General features: G+C 57.6%; 1 protein-coding gene across 1 annotated transcript in view; it reads right to left on the bottom strand.

Moving 5' to 3' along the window:
- The window catches only part of ZNF469 (zinc finger protein 469), a 49,503-nt gene that overhangs the window by 22,224 nt on the left and 13,099 nt on the right, over nt 1-14,180 (bottom strand). Inside the window, exon 3 of the mRNA XM_042797729.1 lies at nt 11,166-11,335. The gene's annotated coding sequence lies outside the window, so the exon portion shown is untranslated. The remainder of the gene's footprint in view (nt 1-11,165; nt 11,336-14,180) is intronic.

The raw sequence follows: 14,180 nt of genomic DNA, 5'->3' as shown, positions 1-14,180 counted from the left end.
GTGGCATAAAGGGCATGGATGACACGAGGAGCACAGGTGGCACAAGGAGCATGGATGACATGAGGAGCATGGGCGGCAGAAGGAGAACAGGTGGCACGAGGTGCATGAGGGGCACAAGGAGCACGGGTGGAACAAAGAGCACGGGTGGCATGAGGAGCATGGGTGGCACGAGATGCACAGGTGGCATAAGGAGAATGGGTGTCACAAGGAGCACGGGTGGCACAAGGAGCACAGGCTGCACAAGGAGAACGGGTGTCACAAGGAGCACGGGTGGCACGAGGAACATGGATGACACAAGGAACACGGGTGGCACGAGGAGCACAGGCGGCATAAGGAGAATGGGTGTCACAAGGAGCACGGGTGGCACGAAGAGCACGGGGGGCACGAGGAACATGGATGACACGAGGAGCACAGGTGGCACAAGGAGCACAGGGGGCATGAAGAGCACAGGTGGCACGAGGACCATGGGGGGCATGAAGAGCACAAGCAGCACGAGGAACATGGGGGGCACAAGGAGCACAGGTGGTATGAGGACCATGGGTGGCACGAGATGCACGGGTGTCACAAGGAGAATGGGTGTCACGGGGAGCACGGGAGGCATGAAGATGATGGATGACACAAGGAGCACAGGTGGCACAAAGAGCATGGGGGGCACAAGGAGCACAGGTGGCACGAGGACCATGGGGGGCATGAGGAGCACGGGTGGAACGAAGAGCATGGGTGGCATGAGGAGCATGGGTGGCATGAGATGCACAGGTGGCATAAAGAGAACGGGTGTCACAAGGAGCACAGGTGGCACGAGGAGCACAGGTGGCATAAGGAGCATGGATGACACGAGGAGCACAGGTGGCACAAGGAGCACAGACGGCACAAGGAGAACGGGTGTCACAAGGAGCACAGGTGGCACGAGGAGCATGGATGACACGAGGAGCACGGGTGGCACAAGGAGAATGGGTGTCACAAGGAGAACGGGTGTCACAAAGAGCACGGGTGGCACGAGGAGCGTGGATGACACGAGGAGCACAGGCACCACAAGGAACATCACAGCACCAGCCACCAGCCCCAGCCCCGATGCTCTGAGCGCACCCACCAAACTGGTTCCAATGATCTTGTCCCCCCCCCTGCTCCCCAGGGCTTCTCTCCCAGCTCAGGCAGGAGGGGTGACCCACGGCGGGAGCCCTCCTGAGCCCAGCCCTGGTGACACAGAGCCCGTGTCCCCTGTAACCCTCCTGGGGAGTCCCACCCATCCCCAGTGGTACCCAGCGGCCGCCCCCCGCCCCGAGAGCAGGGATGCTCCCGCCCAGCCTGAACTAGTTACCACAGGATCTGATAGGAGGAGACTGCTGCTAGATTTGGGGGCTTTTAAGCTGTCAACTTTCCTATAATTATTAGCAATGTTTTAAATAAGCTCTCTTCTGAAATTTGCTTCTGAAAGACAAGATTAATGAGCATTTCCTTTGGGGATTTATTGCACCGTTAATTATTCTCTTCCAGAAATTTGGTTCAGAATATTATCAGCTTTTTTTTTTTTTTTTTTTTTCAATTAAAAGTGATTATAATTTGCTCTGCATAAAAGAAAAGTGGATTTAGAAAAAAAAAAATAATATCCCCCTTTCCTGATTAAGTATAATAGTCAAGTGATGGAGATAAAAGTAGCCAGTGGCTCTGGCAGGCCACGTCGTGCTGACTTGAACTTGATGTTTGTCCCCCCCCCCGCCCCCAGCAGCTCCATCCCTGGTGGGGTCCAGCTCTCGGGATAACCCGATGCACAGAGACCGACTTGCAATTTATGGCGATTTCCTGCAGAGGGAAGCAAAGGTGTCTGCAAGCAGCCTCCCGGTGCGGTGCCAACTTTGGATGGGGGGGGGGGGGGGTTCAGGGAGGAGAAAGCTGGGGATGGGGAGACCCAGCGATGCTGCTCCAGCAGCCGCCTCCTCCCAAATCACATCGGGCTGCAATTTCAGGGCTCGCGGTGGACAGCGATCCCTGCAGCGGGAAGGTGGTGCTAGAAATGGTGGTTTCTCTTTTCACCGAAAAAATGCTGCTTTTGCACCAGGAAAGCTGCGGGGTTTGAAGTGGGACCCGTGCAGCGACAACCCTGGAGAAGGGGCTCAGCTCCCCAAATCTCAGCCCGGGCTGAGCACCAGCGCCTCGCCGGTTCACAGGCTGTTTGCCCTCCTCAGCGGACATTCCTCGTGTGTCTCCCAAATGCAAAACATTCAGAAAATGCTCCAAATACAAACGCTTGCTTGGTGGGAGATGGATCCGATTACACTCAAGGCACAGGGGGGAGCAGCCCCATGCATGGCTTTGCTGGAAAACACCCTGCAGACTGCACAAGACCCCTACGGCCACGGCCAGGTTTGCTTTAACCCCAGACTGTCCCCGCAAAAGCCCGGCTGCTTGGCTTGGCTACGAGAAAGCAAACAAGTTGTTGAGCTAAACACTTGCCCCGTCCCAGCATGTCTCTCACCGGGATGGGCAGATTTGGCAGGTCCCTGGTGGAGTCGTGGCTGGGGTGACCCGTGGGTGCTGTCCCACCCGTGGCACACAGACCTCCGGGCTATGTGGATGTGCTGTGGGTGCCACCTGCCCGGAGGAGCCACGACGTTTGGGTTGACGCCCCGGGTATCCCCCCCCGGCTCATCCCCCCCACCCCGAGCTGCCACCACCAGCTTGCGCCATCCGTGACCTCCCGCACGCACCCGTGACGTCCCTGCAAAATCCCTGCGGCTCTCGGGAGCGACGTCGGCTCCGTCCTCTCCCGTGGGATCCCCGGTGCTCACAGCCGGCGCCGGGCAACCGGCCTCGCCTGCCTGTGACCCACAGATGCTACAGCAAAACCCCCACACCTGCCGTTGTCCCCGTCGCTACCGGAGACCCGGGACCCCTCCAGCCCTCGCAGCAAGAGAGGATTTTAATACCATCCCCTTATTTTACTGCCTATTTGCTCCTTTCTGTAACTGATGTTGCTCGGCTGCAGAAAACCCCGCAGGGAGCAGGTCCTTGCTGCCCAGCCCTTGGCTCGTGTCTGCTCCAGAGCATTTCCCCATCGCTCGGCCAGCGGCACGCGTCACCGCCTCGCCACCCTCCCCACACCAAAGGGGAAGCAGACAGCAGGCGAGCACCTGCCGGGGGGGGGGGAGTGTGGGAAATCGCATCCCGGAGAGCAGGGAAAGCAGCTCGGGAATTTGGGGGGTCCCCCTCCTTTAGGCTCCTTCTCCCAGCCGTGGGGTTGGGATGCACGGGAGCGGTTTTGATGGAGAACGACCCGGTTTGGCTTCCCTCTGGTTGGGCTTGCTGCCTGAAGCCGAGCTTGCCATTGCCTCCAGCGCCTTGCACGGCGTTCCCCCGGGGATTCGCGGCCCTCGGGAAGCGGGAGGGACGCGCCACGCGGGAAACCGCAGCGCGGGGTCGGGAGTTTAGGCGCCGATGCTCAAGACTCCAGCATCACCGCAGCTCCTCACCGGGACGGTCCTCGAGCTCCGCTGTGGCTGAGCTACAAAACGCACCGGCTGCCCCGGTGTCGGGGCACAGACCCGGACAGGAACGTTGCATTTTGGGCAGCAGGACCCCAAAAAATGAGCTGCCCCCGTGCAGCTCCCTCCCGCCCCGGCTGGCTGCAGACGCCGGCGCTGAGAGATGCTCTCTGTTCTCAACGGGAGCAGAAACGCTCGGGGCCAAGAAAAACGCGCGGAGCTATAAAAAGGCCGGTGAACAGAGGGACATTCATGGCGAACTTCAATCGGCCGCTTCGTAAAGATGCTGGTTGCAGCCGGGAGGGTTACACGGCCCCGGCAGCCCCAGCCGGGGAGCAGCGGCTGGCTGCCAGCGCCCGGGGCGGCGAGCAGCTCCGGCCTCCTCTGCTTGCCAACGTGATGTGGATGCGTCAAAGCATCGGTGATATAAGAGCAGGACGGATTTGCACGCCCCGCCGGTGCCTCCCTGGTTTGCGGGGTGAGGAGGAGCTGGACCAAAATCCAGCTGCGTTTTCCGTCGTCTCGCCCGGGTGTCTGGTCCCCTCCAGCCCCTCTCCAGGAGGGGGACAGCAGCCCCTGGCTGTGGACACCCTCCCACGCCGCAAAACATCAAAGCCGGGCAGCCGCTACGGGTCAGGTTTGTTTGCAGGTGCCAAACACGAGTCCGGCACATGCCTAAAACTTCAAAGGGCGAGTAATGAAAAGCATTTCGCCGATGGGTTTCCAGGCACAGGCGGCCCTTCCCGCTGGTTCAGCTGCTGGGTGGCAGATGTGGGGACACATCCCTGTGCCCCAGCCACGGCAGGAGAGGGCACGGGCCAGGCGACACCAAGGTGGAGAAAACCCACCGAGAGGCTCCGGGTTATTTCTTCTGCTTCTTTTTTTTTTTTTTTTTCTTCTTTTCTTTTTCCCCAGGCACCATCCGCGAGTGAGTGCAGTTGAATAATGCCAATATTCATCGCCCGGACAAGCCCAGGCTCTGTTTGCTCAGGAGGCACGTTTTCTCCAGAGACACACCAAGCGACAAAATCCCTTTCCTCACACCAGCGTATTTTTCTTTCATCAGTTGAAAAAAACTTAGCAGAGGATATTTCAGAGGGCTGAAGAATGGCATCCTGCAAATATTTTCCTTTTGCTGGTGCTGCATGAGGTGGAAAAGCGCTCGGGGTCCAAGCCCATCTCTGTTGTGTTGGTCTGGGACAACATCCCTCCTTGATGTGTGCTTGCAAGATGCAAAGCGAGGGCTGGGAATTTCCCTTCTGCTGCAGGGCATGGTTTTCGGGCAGAGCAAGGAGGTTTTAAAAATATGTTGTCTCAGGAAGACCAGGTCTGAGGAAAGGAGGATGCTGCTGCTCTTCCCGCAGGGAAAACACAGATGCAGCCCCCTTCCGAGGCCGAATCCCAGTGGTGAAGTGATGCTGGAGGCAAAAAGGGGCTGGGAAGCACTGAAATGGGGTGGGAACCTGGCCACTGCCCCCGGCCTGGGGCGGGCAGCATCGCCAGGGACCAGGCTTCATGCTCTCCCATGTGTCTCATTCCTTTCCTCATCTTCGACCACTGAAGGAAAAATGAAAAAGAACAAACCGCTCCCCCCTGACCTCTGGGAGTCTGGAAAAAAAAAAAAATATGTATTTTCATATCCTGGCTGGAAAACGGAATTCTTCCAAACACTGTTAATTTTTTTTTTTTTTTTTTCTTTTTTTAAAAATGGGCAAAGCCCACTCATTAGTGGTTTCTCTCCAGATCCCAGTGGCAGGCAGATGCAGGCAGGATCGGGCGGGGGGTCGGGGCATCACTCCTCGTCTGACAAGCCACGCTCATCCAGGGATTATTTTTCCTCCCCGCAGAAAGCATCCCAGACAATACCTAATCCGATGGACACCGGAAACTATTTATTTCCCTCAGCTATTTAGCAATGACCAAACCAGTGCTAATGCAATATTACTAAACCCCGCATAGTTTTACAGTGAATTCACAGATCAAGAGGTTTTTTTCCTTCACCTGGAGATTTAATGTTGCTGGGAGCGGGCAGGAGGTATTTGCAGGGGGGAGCTGGGTGGGATATTTGTGCCAGCGTGGGGATGGGGCTGTGGAGTAAATAACTTCGTGCATCTCTCGTCCGCCCGGCTCCTTTTTCTCTGTTTTCCAGCAAAACGTTGGAAGTAATAATTTTCACACATGGTGCAAGAGCTGCCGTAAAGTGGCTGCTTATTTCATTAAGAGCCGCCGGCTGCTATCGAGTTTAGGGAAAGGGGGTGTTGGAGAAGGGCTGCCCGCGCCCCGTGGGGTATCGCTTTACCCCGCTGCTTCCTGCCCAGGTGAATCCACACAAACCCGCCTGTGTGATGGAAAACATTCGGCACCCGAGACACGTTTCCAACTGAAAACACAGGCTGCGATTCAGCTTCCCTCCCCTACCTTCCATAGACGTCCTCCTTTTAACACAGAAAGTGGCATTTATCTCGGGATTCCTCAAACCCGCAGTATAGAAAAAAAATAAAAAAAAATTTTAAAAATTAAAATATAGGTCTGGGAGTCTGCCTGTGCTCTGCCGGCTGATGCCGTGCCCACGCTGCCCGTCTCCTCGGGGCGGTCGGTGACCCTCGTGCCTGGGGGGATGCTGGAGGGGATGCTCCCAAAACAAACCACCCTGCACAAGCAACCCTACAATAACAAGCCGGCGCTGGGATCAGCCAAAGGGTTCACCCTCCTGTGTCCGCCCGAAAAAGAGCCGAGCTGAGGAGATGGAGAGAGGACAACTCCCTCGTGCCTGTGTCTGCTCCCAGTACGTTCCAGCATCCTGACACCCAGCCTGCCCTCCCCCGAGCCACCCTTTAATCTTCCTCACCGCATGTTTCTAAACTGAGAGTTACAATGGTTGACCAGAGCAAGACTTCGGCGCTGTGTTTTGTTATGTTTTTTTTTTTTTTTGCTTTTAAAAGCTGCTTTGCAAAAACACATCATAAAGAGGAAAACGTGCTGCCTCTGCCCCAGGACAGGGCCAGCAGGTAGGGCGGGGGGCTGCAGGGGACGCGAGGACTTTGCCCGTCGTGCCTCCCCAGGGCCAAGCCCAGGCACAGCTTGGGGGGTTACTTTTCCCTTTTATCAGATGCCAGGTTTCAGCCCAGGATTTATACGGTCAAATCCAAAATCCCTGGAAGGCAGGGCTTGGCACGGTGGGATCACAGATGCTGCCTTTACCCTGCTGCTGTAATTATGCCACCAAACTTAGAAAGCAGCGGAAGAGCTGTATGTAGCGCTGCAATTAGGAGGCTGCTTAATTGCACTGCAATTGCGTATTGTTTTCCTCCCCCTGGCTCCCGCTGCCAACAACCAGCTGAAGCATCAGGAGTCACGTTGCAAACCCCGGCACGGCGGCTCCCCCGCTCCTGCATCCTCTGAGCATCGCTGCCGTGGTCAGACAGCTCTGGGGACAGCAGGCTTGGCACCCTCAAGGTCACCCAGCACAGACGTCCGGCCCCGTTGGGTCAAGAGCAGCGGGTAGATCTGGCTGGAGCATCCAACGGGGGGGGAAGGAACCACCAAAATATATATCTGCTTGGTGCAAGATGCTTTCTTCAAGCGACAGACGTCGTCCTCCTCTTTTTGGGACTCCCCTTCTCCTGCCCAAAGCACCCTGGTTACCCTCAGGAGCAGCCAGGAGCGATTTCTCCCTGTCAGCCCAGAGATTAAAATGGATATATGCGTGGGAACCAGCAGCAGCAATGGAGACGACACGGGAGAGCAGCTGATTTATATCGCGTTGCCCCTGCAAACGCGGCGCATAAATCTGCTGCTTCTCAGGGCAGAGCGTGAAGCAGAATAGCTCCGCTCGGCTTCGCTTTATCTCCTCGCCGCGCGCCGCGTCCTCGGAGCGTCGGGCTGGGCTTCCGACGGAAAAGCGACGGGTGCACGCGCCCGGCGGACTGGCTTTGCGCCGGGGGGGGCTTCACAGAGCCTGGCAGGAATGGTGCCACCACCAGCTCCATCGTTGTATATGAAGAAAATGAGGGTCCACAAAAAAAAAAAAAACCAAAAAAAAACCCAAAACCAAGAGTTGCTCCCATTCTGACACAAGCAGGTGCACACCGGTTTGGGCAGAGCCAACCTGAGTCCCCTCCTCTTGCCTGCAGACGTTGCCACTTCCTCGGGGTTTAAGCTGGAGCAAATCCCCCATCCTGAGATGCTCACCAGCCCCAAGGCTGCAAGATGCTTCCGTGGGTTTATCCAGATGTTGCACCAGGAGGAGGGATGTGTGGGGAGACCTGGAGCACCGCCCCGGTGCCGGCAGCCTGGTCGGGGGGGGGGGGCTACGCGACCCCGCCAGAGGCAGAAAACGTGAGCAGGGCCCGGTACCTTCTGCAGAATGGCTCCAGGCTGACAGCGCTGCCACGAGGAGGGATGAGAACGCTCAAATATCAGGTTTAAGATGTTCTGAAAGCCGGAGCAGATCTGGGGAGAAAGATGGGGGGAGCTTTGTGTTCCCCCCCAGGGCTGGGGTCTCCCCCGAGCCTCCCTCCAGCCGTTCTTGGGCGAGACCCTTTAAAATGAACAGGCACAGTGACTTAAGTCTCACATTTCGTCGTTTCACTCCTAGAAGCATCTATAACGTTTAGCAGTTGGCAAAGGGGACCGGGCATCCTCCCGTTGCAAAGGCTGAGATGCCCGAGGCACCCCAAGCCGTGAGCCCCGTGCTCCCCACGCCGCGGCGGTGGCAGGGGCTTTGCCGGAGGAACCGGCCGCATCTCCTGCACCGTGCGGGAAGGCGGCTCCTCTTGTTTTCACAGCTGATGTCGGGTCTGGAGAGGCTGCCGCGGAGCTACGCCGGGGAGGAAACGCGGCAGAGGGTCGGCCGGCAGCTGTGGCCACCTCTGCCTGCACCTGGGCTTGCCTCAGCCCCATGCCGATGGGGCGGCTCCTGGATCTGCAGCACGGCGGGGTGCAGAGGAGGCTTCCCAGGGGTGAGCTGCTGCCCCGAAGCCCTGCCGAGCTCTGCACGCTCAGGAGCAACAACAGCACCGCTGGGTGATGCTCTGGCGAGATATCAGCGTGGAGAGCCACTGGTGTCTTGCAAAGCCCTTCAGAAGCTGCCCGCACAATCGCTCGCTGGAAGACACTGGGGGGAACGTAGAGGAGCGGCCAGGTCCTGGTCTCACCCCTGCGATGTCCTCGGTCCCTCCTGCGAGGAAGGTTACTCGGAGGTGGAGGAAGAGCATGCAGCGAGGAGCCTGGGTGCAGCCGGCAGCGTGGACACGGTGAGAGCTGCGTGGACAGCCACGAAGGGAGAGATGTCCCAGCAAAGCCCGGGGATGTGCAACCACCCCGGGCCATGGTGGCAGCAGGGACGCTCCTCGGGGAAAAAATCTGGCTCGAGGGAAAGGCCAGAGAGCCCCCTCCCTTCCTTCCTTTAATGATCTCCTCGCAATAAAGTCACGGGCAAAAGGAAATATGTGTATATACATATATATATATATATATATATGCAGACCTTCTAGTTTTTCCTTCATGGCACCCTGCTGTTGAACGCTTCCCAGAAGGCTGCGGAGAGCTCGGCCGAGCCCAACACGCGCTTGTCCCCAGCAGCCAGTGTCACAGTGCAACTGCCATCGGCTTGTCCCCCTCTGCAAAAACAACAGGCGAAGAAAGAGCACTTTTGTTTTCTTCCTCCTCTATTGACACAGCTGGGAGGGCTGGAGCTGGGGGAGGTTCCTCCTCCGGAGGGCCAAGAGCCTCCGCACGCTCGCTTTGTAGCTCAGACGGCGCTGGAAGAGGCAAAGCTCCTTCGCCCACCTCACACGGGCTGGCCAGAGCATCCCTCAGCCTGCGCTGGGGCCCCGAGCGAGGTGGCAATGGGGACAGATGTCACCCCAGCTGCTCCTGGCGGGTCCCCTCCGTGCTGGCAGCCCCGGGAAGGATCGCTCCCGGGATGACAGTGATGTGCAACCCCAAAACGGCGGCTGCCGGCGCGGCGCAAACCGAGCCCAGCTGAGCTGCCGATCGCTCCTCCCGCACCCCTCCGCCTCCGAGCCAGGGCTGCTCCTATTAATCCCGGGGGATTTGCACCAGGGGCTGGGCCCTGCTGAGCTCCCCACACGCACGAGCCGCTGGCCTTCCCCTGCCCCGTGACATTTTCCTGGCTCAGTCGGACACGGCACCATGCCGGCACAGACGGACCCAGCGGCCGAGCCGGTGTGTGCCCGTGGGCGAGCGCGGCTCCTTGGCCACCCCGTTTTAATGTGAAGGCACCAGCCCCTCCTCTCCCTTCCATTTCTGTTGAAGAATGTACCGAGCTGGCTTTTACAGATGTCCAGCGCAGCTATTTTATTGCCATTTACTCTAAGCTTCCCAATCAGCGCTGTAACAACATGGGGGAGAGATTAATTAATAAACCGTAGGGAGGAGCTACGTCTTTCCTGGTAAAGAAACCCTTAGGTGTGTTCTCAAAATGCCATGCTTAGCTGGGATTTGGGGAGGAACCTGCCTCAATCTCTTAGGGCAGAACGTGCCCTCCAGCCCAAACTCAGGGCCTCATCCAGCCAACGTTTAAGAGCATGAAAGATCCTGCTTCACGTCACCTCCAAGCATCCCTCTCCCAGGATTTTGCCGCTGACCTGCACGGAGCTGGGGCCAAATCACCCGGCTGTTGCGTGATCGGTGGGTTTGCTCCTCTTTGCCTCTGGCCTCCGAGGCAAGAGACAAATGCAAAGCATTCCTGTATCTCCCTGCCCCTACTGAACGACAGGCAAAGCAATAAACCGCATTTTTTTATAGAGCTGTAAATTTAATTTCCTTTTAAACCATTTGCTTCCACTTATAACTCAATGGAAATCCTGTGCTGCTGGCAAAGCTGCAGCATCCCTGTCCCACCATCAATGTATAGAAGCAGAGGGCTGCAGTTTTTGGATGAGCTTAAAAGTTGATGGAAGGGAAGATGGGGCGGGGAAAGAGAAGAAAATTCTTAGGGCATTAAGGGCCTATTTTCCATCTTCCTTGTGAACCTTCCTCAAGGGAAGAGCTTGAGCTGCTCTACGGGGGCACAGTTAAAGCTGTCTCTGTCTGCAGGACAAAAGTTCAGCCCCAGATTTTGCTGCAAAGCCGAAGACGCTGGTTGTGTGGGGGGGAGAAAAATAATGATTTTCTGGCGCGAAAAACCACCTGACGCTTTAGATTTGGTGCTAAGAAGCAAGAAGCAACGGCGTGGGCTCACGCACGTGTCCAGCACCCTTACACCATCAGGAAAACAGAGGGAATTTTCCCAGCTCCTGGGAGCTCCTCGTTAGCGTGTCCCTCGATGGGAAGCGGACGAATGGCTGCTACGGCACGCTGGCTCCCAGCGAGGGATGCGTGGTGGCCCTGGAAGTCTGGGCCACCCGTCACTCCGTGGGTCTGCCGTGCCAGGGACCTGGATCCAGTCCACGTCTCTCCTCTGAACCCCCCTCCAGCCTTTGCACAGGAGGAATTTGCAGGCTGAACCCGCCCCCCCCCCCCCCCCCCCGCCAGCAGCTGCTGTCCCGGGCAGGAGCGAGACAGACGGAGGGTGTTTGGTGCTGTACAAGGGTGCCTGACCCAGGCGCCTCACCCCAAGGCTGTGAGCATCCTCCAGCAGCACCCAGAGCCGTGGGCATGCTCTGGGCAACTGTTTTAGGTCTCCTCCCCAAAGAAGGTGGCCGAGTCCCCGTCACCTACCTGGCACCTGAGGACTCCTCCGTCCTACTTGGGTTCCTCACGAGCTCCGGACGTGCTGAGCTCCCCGGCGTGGCAAATCCCAAAGGCTGGAGAGGCCATTCCTGCTCATCCCGGGTGGATCCTCCTCGTGCTTGTCTCGACGGCGGCAGGCTGCTTACCGGGTGATGGATCTGCGGGAGAAGGGAGCAACCCAGCTCAGCAGGGAACAACTGCTTGGGGGGATGCTGGAGGTGGGCTCCAAGCCACCACTGCAGGGACATTGTCCTGCCCCCTCCGGAGTATCGAGTCCAAAGGACAGGAGTTCTTCGGGAGAAGCTCTGATGGAGAAGCTGCTCAGGAAAGCCAGCGCAGGGATTTTGGAGCAGCCAGGCCGGGGGGGGGGGATGCTCTGGTGGGGTTCACAGGGAGCTCCCAGCCAGGCCGGGGCGGGGGGGATGCTCTGGTGGGGTTCACAGGGAGCTCCCACCAAAGCTCCGCGGTGCTGTCCTGGCCAAAGCACCTTGAGGGGACAGCAAGGGGAAAGCAAGCACCCACGTGTGCTGCCGTCCCTCCCGCCTGCAGTCTGCCCTCCTTGCTGCCCGTGCTGCCAGACCCTGCCAGGCCAGGGCGGGCTGGCTGTTCCAGCTGCCAAAACCCAAGAGGTAACACATCCGAGGGATGCAGGCAGCTTTCTCCCTGCCTTACAGACTACTGACCTTTGAGCTCTATTTTTCACCCTGCTTTTTTTAATTGAATGATGAGGAACGAGGATAAAAAGGCTCAAGACAGATCCACGGGGGTCACCACTGCCTCGGCTGCTGCCTGTACCAGATTTCATACCCAAACCTTCCCCTCCTGCCCATCGCCACCCCCAGGACTGCTCACCGGGGGGCACAGGCTCTCTGACCACGCTTTGGCTTATCTGCCCACAGCTCAACACCCTCATCACCCCATGCTGAGGGAATTACTGCTTGCAAACACCTGCAAACCCCTCCTCCCTGCTCTCTGAACCTGCACCTCTGCAGCTAATAGTCAGGTTTTTTTAGGGGACAGGGACACAGAGACACATGCCCCCCCAACCCGCCCCCCCAGCCTGCTCTGTGCCTGCGCAGCACTCCAGCATGACATGCCCTGGATTGTCAAAAAAATATAAGGGTATAAAAAAGCAATAACAGTTACATTTTAAGCCCAGTTTAAGACATTGCATATCAAGCTCAATTCATCCCCACGTCCCAGGAGGAGGCTGCATGACCCGTGGCTCATGAATATTGCTTGTTAGCAATGTGGGACTCGTTTGCAAACCCAATCAAGCCCATCCATGTCCCTGTTAATCCACTACAGGTGAGCAGAGCTCCCAGCACCAGCTGCGCCCATCCCAGAGCCATTCGCTGCTGCTTCCAGCTGCATCCATTGCACCTCTGAAACAAGACGGGGGGGTGTGTGCCTTCTTGGGGTGAAATTTTGTGCAGGCAGCCACGGGAGCAAAGCAGAAAGGAGTTTTACAGTGACCCAGATGAGCGCAACCCTGAAAACCTCATCATCCCAGCGTCCACACCGCGCAGCTCCTCTGGAATCAGGATGTGACCTGTTTCCACCGCCCCAGGTCACAGCGGCAAAGCCAGATGTTCAAAACAGCAGCAGAGCACCCAAATCTTACCCAGGCCACAGTCCTGGGTGCCTTGAAGCATTAAATCTCCCCGAGAAGGCCGTGAGCTATGATCTTGTCTCTTCTACAAACTCCCAACCCGGGGTGCGAGTGGTCCCAGCTGAGCCCTTGCACGTCCCTCGGTGGCCACGGTCCTCGGATCCGAAGTTGGGGTGATCCGTACCCAAGCCACACCCAGTGCCAAAGGTTTAAAACCCCCAAAAGTTTAAAGCACAACGTGAAGCCCACTTCAAAGAGCTGCAGCTTCCTACTTGATAATATCAGGAGTCTGGATCAAAGGCTGCGTCCTAGAAGTCCAGCAAGGGAAGGGAAAATAAAATCGCTTCCTCTGGAGCATTCCTCGCTGCTGAAAATCAGCTGCTGGTTTGGGAAAATTAGACCATCGCGTTAAAATCCTAGATGATGCCAAAGTGTGCTTCCCTACAGGGTCTGAAAGGGGTTTGCTAGCAGAGGGAAGGGTGGCAGAGGCTCGCCGGTGCTGTTTGAACCCTTGCACGTCAGGGTACATCCCGCTCCGCCTCGGCGCAGGGACGTGGCCCCCGGCTCCCCCCATCCCAAAGAGGACAGGAGCGAAGGGGAAGGCTGCAAGCGCAGCCTGGGATGGGGCAGGCAGCTGGGGACCGAGGGGCACTCAGCCATCCATACACCCACAACCCAGCACGGGATGTCCCTGGCAGGTCCCAGGTTTGGGAGCATCCCTTTGCCCCCAGAGCCTCTGGGCAGCTGGATATTCCTCTTTTTAAGGCTGTTTCCCAGCTTCCATGCCAGCTACAGGCACGGCCGTGGGCTTTGCAATCCTCCCTGCTTTTATGTGTTCCCAGTTGGGTTTGGTATCAGCACTCTGGTATGCCAGTGCTGGGATCTGGCCTTTGCTGGAAGCCGCCCTGGAGAAGAGCCTCATCTCATCCTCCAGCTCTGATAACAAGGTGAGAGCGAGCAAACCTCACCTGGCTGCGAGCTCCTTGCCCGGGGCACGGCTCCAGGCTGGGCTCTCCGGGCTGGGGGATGCCCAAAAGCCACTGCCACGGGTGGATGGAGAACAAGCTGCCACCCCGGGATGTCCTTGTCCTTGCTCGGGACCACGCATCATGCGGGGAACCCTGCCCACGGCTCCCCCGAAAGCAGATGCTGAAGGGGGCATGGAGCTGCCTCCTCTGTGGCTCTCATGTGGCCCGCCCTGGCATTTCCTCATGCATTTCGCAGGACAGTGGCCGTCTCGGCCTTCTTGGCATCTCAAAGTTCCAAGAAACAGCAGCAAAATGGCTACATGCAATAAAAGGTCAAAGCCAACCACCACAACAAGAAGCCATGGGCAGTGCTGGTGCCCCAAGCTGACTCTAGGCAGAGGTTTTCCTCCTGAATTTGCAAAC

The sequence above is a fragment of the Tyto alba genome, unplaced genomic scaffold (assembly GCF_018691265.1).
Source record: "Tyto alba isolate M040663 unplaced genomic scaffold, T.alba_DEE_v4.0 Super-Scaffold_26, whole genome shotgun sequence".
NCBI classification, from domain to species: domain Eukaryota; kingdom Metazoa; phylum Chordata; class Aves; order Strigiformes; family Tytonidae; genus Tyto; species Tyto alba.
The sequence above is the reverse complement of the archived record's forward strand: the minus strand, read 5'-3'. Positions and strand labels throughout refer to the sequence as shown.